The following is a 12,124-nucleotide window of genomic DNA, read 5'->3' on the forward strand; positions in this document are numbered from 1 at the left end:
TATAGTACGGGCATGCCCTAGTACTAGTAAATCCACCAAGGAATGGCTGAAAAGAAAGAAATGGAGGGTTCTGGAATGGCCAAGTCAAAGCCCGGATATAAATCCCATCGAGATGTTGTGGGGGGATTTGAAACGAGCTGTGCATGCAAGAAACCCCTAAAAACATCGCACAGCTGAAAGAATTCTGCATGGAGGAGTGGGCAAAAATTTCTCCCAGTCGATGTCAGAGACTGGTAGACAGTTATAAGAAACGTCTACTTGAGGTTGTTTCTGCCAAAGGGGGCAATACCACCTATTCGAGCCAAGGGTGTACTTACTTTTTCCACATGCGAAATTTGCATTTATGTTTATTTAAATTACTAGGGCATGCCCGTACTATATATATATCTAAAATTATATCCCCCCCCTCTATTTACATGAAATGGTTTGGTCCATTCGCAAAGCCAAAGCGAACGGCTTGCGAGTACGGTGACAATCCCCCCCCCCCCCCCTCTATTTACATGAAATGGTTTGGTCCAAAGCGAACGGCTTGCGGAGTTTGGTAAAGAAATCGCCATAGCTCGGTAACTACTTCTCCGATTAATATGAAACCTTGAAAGGGCACATCCTCGGGTCCCCAGCAATATACCTGGCAAGTTTCAAGTACCGTAAATTTCGGACCATTGAGCGCATCGTTATATAAGCCGCATCCCCTAATTTTTTTTTAAATCTGGAATTTACACACACACAAGCCGCACTGGTTTATAAGCCGCAACCATTTATTAACCATCGTGCCCGCGGGCTGGCAGCGCCAGGTGTTTGACGCCATCCACGGCTTGTCCCACCCGGGCATGAAGGCCTCCCAGAGGTTGGTCGCCGACAAGTTTGTCTGGCGCCATCCACGGCGTAAGCATTGCGTCGTGTTTTCGGCATGATGGAAGTTGTCTGCGCAAGGGCGATTAACTGAATGTTTCGTGTGTGTAAAGGCCGTGTGTAAATTTGGAGGAAAAAACCATAAACAGTTATCACTAGCACACTTTTACAGTGAGTTTTGAATTCACGAAGAGTCAAAACCAGTTTTGAAACTTAATGTGAATCTAAACATAGACTGGAGACTGACGACAACAACTTGATTTGGCCTGAACGCGTCATCAGGAAAACCCGCAACATCGGAAAATTCCATAAACAAGCCGCATCGTTATTTTAGCCGCAGAGGTCAAAGTTGAGGGAAAAAGTTGCGGCTAATAGTCCGAATTTTACGGTATATCGGACCCGTGGTTGTCGAGAAACAGCGGTCACAGACAAACGACACACACACATACACACACACATACACACACACACATACACACACACATACACACACACATACACACAGAGATTACTGGAATTATAGATAGGCTTGCGAGTACGGTGACAATCCCCCCCCTCTATTTACATGAAATGGTTTGGTCCAAAGCGAACGGCTTGCGGAGTTTGGTAAAGAAATCGCCATAGCTCGGTAACTACTTCTCCGATTAATATGAAACCTTGAAAAGGCACATCCTCGGGTCCCCAGCAATATACCTGGCAAGTTTCAAGTATATCGGACCCGTGGTTGTCGAGAAACAGCGGTCACAGACAAACGACACACACACATACACACACACATACACACACACATACACACACACATACACACAGAGATTACTGGAATTATAGATAGATACAATGGACTACAAAATGTAAATGTTTCATGATATTTGTTACATTATATCACCTTTATCCATCAATATTGTTCAAACTAGGGCATTGCCCGTACGTGGGTGCCCGTTCCTTGGCAAAAAAAAAAAAAACGCTACCCGTACGCTCTACCCCGCCCATACGCCCGTAAACAAAAAAAACAACGCTCTTCGCTTCCGCCCTTCGCTCTGACTGAATTGGGAGAAATAATGCGCATAAGAAATCGAATTACGTACCGTAATGGCGGTCAGCTCGTAACGCGCTCAGCTCCGCTCGTCTCACATCGGCCACGCCTACGCAACAAAGCGTTCTGTGATTGGCTGCCGGAAAGCGTGCTGCCGGACAGTCTTCACTGTCCGGAAGTTCGCAAATCGCAGTTAGGATGAATCGTTTTAATTTAATCGCAGTTTGAATTCGTTTTAAAACATAGTTTAACGGCAACATAGTTTTCCAACGTGAAATAAATGAATACGCTGTCAAATGTGCCGTCCGAGGCAGAGTCTGATCGCCACGTTCGGCACACGTGATAGCTCGCTGCTCTCTGATTGGTTGAATCGTTTTTTGGACATAGCTCGGTAAGTAATTGTCCGATTAATATGAAACCTTGAAAAGGCACATCCTCGGGTCCCCAGCAATATACCTGGCAAGTTTCAAGTATATCGGACCCGTGGTTGTCGAGAAACAGCGGTCACAGACACACAGACACACAGACACACAGACACACAGACACACAGACACACAGACACACAGACACACAGACACACAGAGATTACTGGAATTATAGATAGACTAGGGCATTGCCCGTACGTGGGTGCCCGTTCCTTGGCAAAAAAAAAAAAAAACGCTACCCGTACGCTCTACCCCGCCCATACGCCCGTAAACAAAAAAAACAACGCTCTTCGCTTCCGCCCTTCGCTCTGACTGAATTGGGAGAAATAATGCGCATAAGAAATCGAATTACGTACCGTAATGGCGGTCAGCTCGTAACGCGCTCAGCTCCGCTCGTCTCACATCGGCCACGCCTACGCAACAAAGCGTTCTGTGATTGGCTGCCGGAAAGCGTGCTGCCGGACAGTCTTCACTGTCCGGAAGTTCGCAAATCGCAGTTAGGATGAATCGTTTTAATTTAATCGCAGTTTGAATTCGTTTTAAAACATAGTTTAACGGCAACATAGTTTTCCAACGTGAAATAAATGAATACGCTGTCAAATGTGCCGTCCGAGGCAGAGTCTGATCGCCACGTTCGGCACACGTGATAGCTCGCTGCTCTCTGATTGGTTGAATCGTTTTTTGGACATAGCTCGGTAAGTAATTGTCCGATTAATATGAAACCTTGAAAAGGCACATCCTCGGGTCCCCAGCAATATACCTGGCAAGTTTCAAGTATATCGGACCCGTGGTTGTCGAGAAACAGCGGTCACAGACACACAGACACACAGACACACAGACACACAGACACACAGACACACAGACACACAGAGATTACTGGAATTATAGATAGACTAGGGCATTGCCCGTACGTGGGTGCCCGTTCCTTGGCAAAAAAAAAAAAAACGCTACCCGTACGCTCTACCCCGCCCATACGCCCGTAAACAAAAAAAACAACGCTCTTCGCTTCCGCCCTTCGCTCTGACTGAATTGGGAGAAATAATGCGCATAAGAAATCGAATTACGTACCGTAATGGCGGTCAGCTCGTAACGCGCTCAGCTCCGCTCGTCTCACATCGGCCACGCCTACGCAACAAAGCGTTCTGTGATTGGCTGCCGGAAAGCGTGCTGCCGGACAGTCTTCACTGTCCGGAAGTTCGCAAATCGCAGTTAGGATGAATCGTTTTAATTTAATCGCAGTTTGAATTCGTTTTAAAACATAGTTTAACGGCAACATAGTTTTCCAACGTGAAATAAATGAATACGCTGTCAAATGTGCCGTCCGAGGCAGAGTCTGATCGCCACGTTCGGCACACGTGATAGCTCGCTGCTCTCTGATTGGTTGAATCGTTTTTTGGACATAGCTCGGTAAGTAATTGTCCGATTAATATGAAACCTTGAAAAGGCACATCCTCGGGTCCCCAGCAATATACCTGGCAAGTTTCAAGTATATCGGACCCGTGGTTGTCGAGAAACAGCGGTCACAGACACACAGACACACAGACACACAGACACACAGACACACAGACACACAGACACACAGACACACAGACACACAGACACACAGAGATTACTGGAATTATAGATAGATGAAGATCAAATAGCTGTATGTTGAAATATGTTGAAAAAGTCAAAACTTTACATGGGGTGTACTTACGTTTTCATGTGACTAAGTATTCAGACCCTTTGCTATGACACTTGAAATTTTGCTCAGGTGCCTCCCATTTCTCTTGATCATCTTTGAGATGTTTCTATACCTTGATTGGAGTCCACCTGTGGTAAATTCAATTTATTGGACATGATTTGGAAAGGCACACACCTGTCTATATAAGGTCTCACAGCTGACAATGCATATCAGAGCAAAAACCAAGCCATGAGGTCGAAGGAACTGCCTGCAGAGCTCAGAGACAGGATTGTGTCGAGGCACAGATCTGGGGAAGCGGACAAAAAAAATTCCTGAAGGTTCCCAAGTGCACAGTTTCTTTCTCACAGTCTGAGAGTCCTTTAGGTGCATTTGTGCAAACTCCAAGTGGGCTTTCATGTGTCTTTCACTGAAGAGAGGCTTCGGTCTGGCCACTCTGCCATAAAGCCCAGATCGGTGGAGTGTTGCAGTGATGGTTGTCCTTTTGGAAGTTTCTCCCATCTCCACACAGGATCTCTGGAGCTCAGCCAGAGTGACCATCTGGTTCTTGGTCACCTCCCTTACCAAGGCCCTTCTCCCCCGATTGCTCAGTTTGGCCGGGCGGCCAGCTCTAGGAAGAGTCCTGGTTGTTCCAAACTTCTTCCATTTAAGAATTATGGAGGCCACTGTGCTCTTGAGAACCTTCAATGCAGCAGAACATTTTTTGTAGGCTTCCCCAGGTCTGTGCCTCGACACAATCCTGTCTCTGAGCTCTGCAGGCAGTTCCTTCGACCTCATGGCTTGGTTTTTGCTCTGATATGCATTGTCAGCTGTGAGACCTTATATAGACAGGTGTGTGCCTTTCCAAATCATGTCCAATCAATTGAATTTACCACAGGTGGACTCCAATCAAGGTGTAGAAACATCTCAAAGATGATCAAGAGAAATGGGAGGCACCTGAGCTAAATTTCAAGTGTCATAGCAAAGGGTATGAATACTTATGTAAATGTGATATTTCAGTTTTTTCTTTTTAATAAATTTGCAAAACTTTCTAAAATCCTGTTTTCTCTTTGTCATTATGGGGTATTGAGTGTGGATTGATGAGGGAAAAATTAATTTAAACGATTTCAGCCTAAGGCTGCAACATAACAAAATGTGAAAACAGTGAAGGGGTCTGAATACTTCCTGAATGCACTGTAAACTCCTTCCACCCTACTCCATTGACTGGGCACCACTCCTTGCCTCCATACCCTTCAGAGCCTTCCACAGATACTGCCTGATGTCTTCACAACTCTTGAACACCTTGTATGGCACTCCACTTGGTCCTGACGCCGATGCTGCCCGTGCCTTCCTCAAAACGGCCTCAACCTCAGACATATTTGGCTCTGACAAATCAAATAGACCACCTGGCTCTGTCGGTCTCACCAAGCCTTCGATGTCCTCCACCACTTCGTTCCCCCTTGTGTCTGCATACGTGACACGCAGGTGACCTTCTAACTCTTCCTCCGGTACCTTCAGTACACCAGATCGAAACTGCTCCAACAGATCCTTCATAAACCGAAAAGGATTCTCAAATAACCTCTTTCTCTTCCTCTCCTTTCTTTGCCTCTTCATCCTTTCCACTCTCTTCAACTTCAACCTCACCCTCAGCCTCACCTGCTTCGTCAACACCTCAAGCCCATTCCCCTCTCCTTCCACTGCCCTCTTCCATCTTCCATTCAAGCTCCTCAACTCCTTTCTCAACTCATGGATCTCCCTCTGCGTCCTGTTCAAACATGCCTCCTTCTCACCCCTCCGTACACACTCTTTCACTCCAAACGTGACACACGCATACTCAAACACAATCTCATTCATCTTTCTCAATCTATCTTCCATCCTTCCTTTCAACCTCTGAAGCTCCCCACACATCACTCCATCCATTCTCTCCCATACTCCGCTTTCTCCCATACCTGGCCACTTCACTCTCCTTCTCACATCCTTTCCCTGCTGGCTTGCTACCTGGCTGTTTCTCCCGGTCGTCTTAGGTGTCCCCTTTAAAAGGCACTGCGTTGCTGTACCTCCTGCTCACCACCTTATGCACACAACCCATCCGGCTCTGATAGCTATGCAACCCTCTCACTGACTCAAACTCACGTCCACACCCACACTTCTCTCGAACGTGCCATGCGTCCTCACGCACACCATCACACCATAGACTAACATCTCCCACACGATCACTCCCACACACTTTCCGGGCCTAATAGATCCTCAACCCTCTGATGGATCCGAACTCACATCCACACTGGCACCTTACCAGACTTGCATCCACAATTCGTTCTCACTTGTCAAAATCAGTATGGGGGTCTTTATCCATTTCATCTATCCATTTGGGCACATCTTCCGCCTCACCTCTCGGAGAGCCGAGTGATACACACACACACACACACACACACACACACACACACACACACACACACACACACACACACACACACGTATTTTGTGCTTGATGGATGTTTCTCTAACAGCAAAGTGCACAGATGAAGACTAAAATACATTAATTTATACAAATTCTAGCATGGAGAAATACCAATGATGAAGTGGTCGCTACGCACACTAATTTCCGTCTTGCTGTCATCAGCGTTGAGGTCTGCGCGTGAAATGTTGTTGAGCCACTTTGCCTGCTGTTTTCTTGGCAATTTCTCAGTTTGAGTTCCTTGATTTGTTCCTATTCCTGGGGACTGGTAAAACTGTCTATCCTTTTCTCTGTTGGCATGATTAGAACACCAGAAGACAGCACAAAAGCATGGCATTCCCACTTTGAAATTGCACCAGCTCGTATATACTTCTTGTTGCAAACACCCCACTTCGTCTCCTGTTATGGCGGTAGCATTAAGCAGCCTCATTGTTACAGAAAAAGTGACGTCTATTGCATACTACCTATACTTAAAAAATGCCTTGCTATTATGTTTAATATTTTTGGTCATATCGCTGTAATATTCTCTTTTGGTCTGCCGAGTTATTTTCTTAACGAGCCTCTGTTTACTTCTATATTGATACGACTGACTCCAGTCCTGTTATTTTATACTGAATGAATGCCTTCTGCTGATCCTTAATAATTCTCCTTACCTCCCTGATCAACCATCATGGCCTCTTTTAGTCTCTCGCTTTGCATCTCATTGGAATATGCTTACTTTTAATCCTACATATTTGCTCTCTAAATGGAGACAACCCACTCTTTAGTTTTTCAAATTTAGAGCAGCAAACTCTCTTCTCATACCGTCACAGTTTGTATTCTGGAAATTTAACAGCACTACACTACAATCCGAAACCAAACATCTCAGTCGTAGCATTATATATAAAAAATAACCACCTTTAGAGGCCATTTTTCCCTGCAAAGCGGGGGTTGGCCTTTTTCGGGAACCGTGGTTGTTGTTGTTTTTCGGTCCCCTTTTTGAAGCAATGTTTTACGGCCGGATGCCCTTCCTGACACCAACCCTTTTTGCCGCCTTTAACGACAAACAGGGAATTACCAGTGAGCTGGTACTCAATTAGCCGACCTCGGAAGGATGACAGGCTGAGTCAACCCCCCTGGCGTTAATTCAGCGATCGACCGGGATTCGAACCCAGGATCCTAGGATCCTAAGCCGGCACCCTCGCCGCTAGCCCAACACCAGGGTAGCATTGCACACACTATATTATGGCCACTGGTCCCCTGATGCTCTCACACTTCTACCTCCTCCACTATATTAGGATCATAATTGCTTAAAAGAAAGTCTAGCACTGCACTCCCCCTCATAAACTTTTCTACACACTAATAATAATAATAATAATAATAATAATAATCTTACTATAATTCACCAAATGTCCGTCCGTCTGTCTGTCCATTCGAAGGTACCGCAAAAACTGCTGAACTGATCGCAACGAAATTTTGGGTGGGTAATCCTGGGACCCCCTGGAGTAAAATAGGCGATATTGTTTTTCCAAATTTTCCAACTTTTCCAATTTTCCAGTTTTTCCAAACACGATGGAATAATATTTACCGATATGAACAGTGATGTGGCTTTTGTTGAAATTCTACGTACCAGGAGAGAGTAGATCGACTCCTGACGAACTCTTCCTGTATAAACGTGTGGCTCCGAAGTAACATGGCAGCATGTGCAAAGTGACTGAGAAACAGGTGTAGCGGCCGCTTCCGTGTTACAGATTCGGCACGCACTCTTCACATATAAACGTGGGACAGAGAAAGACGTGTAGCGGCCGCTTCCGCTTTGCAGAATTCAATCTTTTTTCAAAATGGGCGCCATGTACTGTGTAGATTTTGATGATTTGCGTGTGATATGATTTAACGGATGTTTATATGAATCGTTTAAAATAAAAAGAAGCCTTCAATTTCTGATATTTTGCCTTTTCATTTGGGCCTCCCAATTGAAGCCCCGCCCGTAGGGCGGGTACCGTTGCTAGTAATAATAATAATAATAATAATAATAATAATAATAATAATGAGTTCCCTTACAAGCCCATCAAACTGAATGGCCGAAGCATGCACTGTGATTTACAACCTATGAGTGTTTGTGCGTGCTTTATCCTTTTCACATTCTGTCAAGCAAGGATGCAACAGATACTATTTAAATTTTTTTTTGGTGCGACTCATTAGGGTTTGAACCACTGAATTCCCAAGCTCAGAGCGGATGCTCTGACCATTTGTTTTCTTTACAAAAGCGAGGCTCATGTAAAAGGAAAGACGGGTACTGATAGTTGGACAAATAATCAAGGGAATGAACAAACAGGAAAAGAGGAGAGTGATGAGGGAAACACTGAAAATGGCAAGTAAGATGGTTGGGTTAGGAAAAGTTAATGGGGTAAAGAAAGATAATGGCACAGAATTGGGGATGATAAGCGATGACAGCGCACTGCTTCCTTGAAGTCCTGTAGGGAAGAGTGAGACAGAACAGCCTCTGAAAGGAGGTTCCATTGACAGGAGAAATGAGAAATAAAATAGTTGAGGTGTGCCTCCTGCCTGGATTTAGGAAATTTACCCAAGTGGGGATGGGGACTGGAAAAAACGCATGAATCCTGGAGTTGGTAGGGAGTGTTGGAAGAAGAAGACGACGACGACTACGACGACGACTACGACTACTACTACTACCACTACTACTCCGCATGCCCGGCTGAGGGGCGTAGCAACCCTCCTTGGGGGTTAACCCTTTTGCAATTTGTTCCTTGCGACAGAGGGAACATGAGATTAGGGCTGAAATTTTGGAATTTGGTTTTGGCCTTGGTGGCTGTGATCAATCACCTACTCTTCACGAAAGACAACATTGGACCATTAACGTCCACCATATAATGCCGGCAGATGAGACACCCGTTAAATGTCCATCCAAGGGATGGCACACACATTGATGAATCACTCTGCCTGTTAAACACTAGGACGACAGTTTATAGCTGGGACAATATTCAAATCCAGGCTGGACAGCTTCGAGGTGAGTGTGTGTACCTCTACGCTATCCTTCCCACCCACTGAGAGAACAGAGGGAGAAAAACTGGAGAAGTTAGTAAAAAAAAAACTTTTGGTAAAACCCCAAGAATCCAGATCCAACTATAAACTGATCCAACTATAAACTGTCAGATTAGTGCTTCGCAGGCAGGGTGTAGCATCACAAAATGCGCCATCCCTTGCATGGACATGAACCTATCTGGTAGCATTAGTTGGTGGATGCTAAAGATCCTTTGGTGTCATTCATGAAGAGTAGATGAGTTTTTACCAACACAATGAACAAATTCCAAGTTCCAGTCACCTGCATTCAAATGTCAAGCCTGGACAGTAAATAATTGGGGCCGTTAAGGTAGTAGTAGCAGTAGAAGTAGTAATGGTGGTTCATATTCAAATTTGGGGAGGCAGAAGATAGGGAAGGTGGTGTTAATTACTCAATATTTGCTTCCTGATGACTCCATATTTGCTCTTTACTTACTTAGGTTCCTTCTGATGACTCCAATGCAGAATTTAATCTTCCATTTTATTATGTTTGTTCCATATCCTGATGCTGTGTGGACTGCGCTTCCCCACTGACGGACCTCTGGTAGCTTGTAACTGTTGCTGTGTTTGAGCTTATGGAGTAACTGCTGGAATCTATCTATCCGGGTTCTTCCCAACATCTTTGTTCTTTGTTTCTTTCACACTTCTTTCGACTTTTTCACATTTCTCTTTATTCATTCTAATTCTTGATTTTTCTTTTTCTTTTAGCTCTTTTACTCGTTATTTCTCTTTCTTTATCGATCTGTCTCGGGAGAAGGGAATTCTTGCAGATATTTTTGTGTAAGGCTCACTTGGCTGCACCTGGATGGGTTTAAGGGTTGTGGCGTCGTGGCTGAAACCCGAATCCTATCCAGGTTCCTCCTGATGACTCCAATGCTTAATTAACAAAATGGCCGCTAGTGGGCCATCTTGGATCTGATCTCGAAAGAAAATGGCGCGCATATGTAAGCCATCATTCTTTATCTGTTTGCCAAGTTTGAACAAGATCGGTAAATGTTTGTCCGAGAAATGTTTGAGGATGTGTTCAACATTGGTTTTTTTTTACAACTAAAATGGCCGCCATTCGGCCATATTTGATCGCCAAACAAAACGATGTTGCATATGTATACTATAATGTATCGTCTTTGTGCCAAGTATGAACAAGATCGGTCCATACATCTCTGAGATATGGTTGCGGACGGACGGACGGACGGATGAGACCCAATCCATAAGCCCACGTTTTGTCGGACTAAGTCCAACGGGGACTAATAACTTCCAGCAATTCACTGAATACAGCAATTCACTTTGAAAAGCCACCTAATATAAGGTGTCTTGCAGAGTGAAAGCAAAAGATGACCTCTTCATCGCCTAAAATGCACAATAATAATTTTCGTCCATGTGCAACTCACGATCTGAGGAGCATTTGGTCATTTGACTCACATGAGGCATTGACTGTAAATAGCTGGAGAAAATGAAAGAGAATGGCCTGAGTGCAGGTGCCCTGTCATAGCTACCCATCGTATCACAAACTGCAAAGAAGTACGTCCTGCTGATCATAAATTGCCTCAAGATTAAAATTCTTGAACATAAATGACAATGGAATGAAACAAGGTCACACAATCCAGGGAGTGTGTTAAATATGTGCTTTGCATTATCAGTGCCAGCACATTCAGTATCAAGATCGTAGTCAGTGGACTCACTGAGCATGCCATCAATAAATCAATGATAAGACAAATAAATTAGCAGAATATATGGTCAGGGCCTATAGCACTGTGTGCGAGGTAAATGCTGATGGCTCTTGTTTTTGGATACAAAACGAAACTTGTGGCAGAGATGGAGCACAGAAAATAGCATAACATAACAGAGAAGAGCATAATGGAAAGTGGGGATTCACACCAGCAGGAGGGCAGAGAGAAACAACAGAGGGGCACTTGGAGGAAGAATGGCACCAAGGAGATAGGGGAGAACACAGGGGGTCAACTAAGCTGAATACAAGCTCAAACACCCTGCTTCATCCTTTCTTACCCTACCCTTTCATACATTGGGATGACACAACATGCTTGCATTCAGCAGGCAAACTTGAATTGGTTAGACAAAATGTTGTGAAGGTGAATAAAGCAGAAAAAAGAGATTAATTGTGGAGGGTTGGAAATTAGGTTTTCAGTATTTATTCTTTATTCAGATTCCATGCAACTGGCCCCATATGACCCTTCTTTACAAACGAAAACATAATGCATTGTTAAAGTCAGCATGAAATTGAGTCTGATGGCATAATTATGGATAAATCAGAATTAACTTGGTTGCGATTCATTCCAATGAGTTCAATAGTACAGATACATTGAAGAGACTCTTTCACAGTCTTCACCCACTGAACATCACTGCTACAGGTGTGGCACTAGGAAATGATTTACTTGCCATCGCACAAGGTGTCACAAGTAAACCACATCACAAAAACACTTCAGGCCATTAAAAACACCAAATTCAGACACGGCCACTCTACACTGCACATGTTGCTTCTGCTCTCCCAACATCAAATGGAGGCTCTCAATTTCAGACATGAGATCAGGACTGTCTCTCTAGACCTATCTCAAGCATTCAATGCAGTCTAGCACCCCACCTTGCTCTCCAAACACTCCGTTCTCCAAACACAAAACACCTAT

General features: G+C 44.5%; 1 protein-coding gene and 1 long non-coding RNA gene across 6 annotated transcripts in view; one reads left to right on the forward strand and one right to left on the reverse strand.

Annotated features, from left to right (window-relative positions):
• LOC137425067 (uncharacterized) overlaps window positions 1-8,341 on the forward strand; it is a 67,057-nt gene extending 58,716 nt beyond the window's left edge. The window contains exon 3 of the long non-coding RNA XR_010984049.2: window positions 5,228-8,341. This is a non-coding gene — a long non-coding RNA (uncharacterized LOC137425067). The remainder of the gene's footprint in view (window positions 1-5,227) is intronic.
• Window positions 1-12,124, reverse strand: part of LOC137425066 (uncharacterized) — a 769,181-nt gene that overhangs the window by 117,168 nt on the left and 639,889 nt on the right. The gene's annotated exons all lie outside the window — the stretch shown is intronic.

This window comes from Myxine glutinosa, chromosome 4, assembly GCF_964187855.1.
Source record: "Myxine glutinosa chromosome 4, kmMyxGlut1.1, whole genome shotgun sequence".
Classification (NCBI taxonomy): domain Eukaryota; kingdom Metazoa; phylum Chordata; class Myxini; order Myxiniformes; family Myxinidae; genus Myxine; species Myxine glutinosa.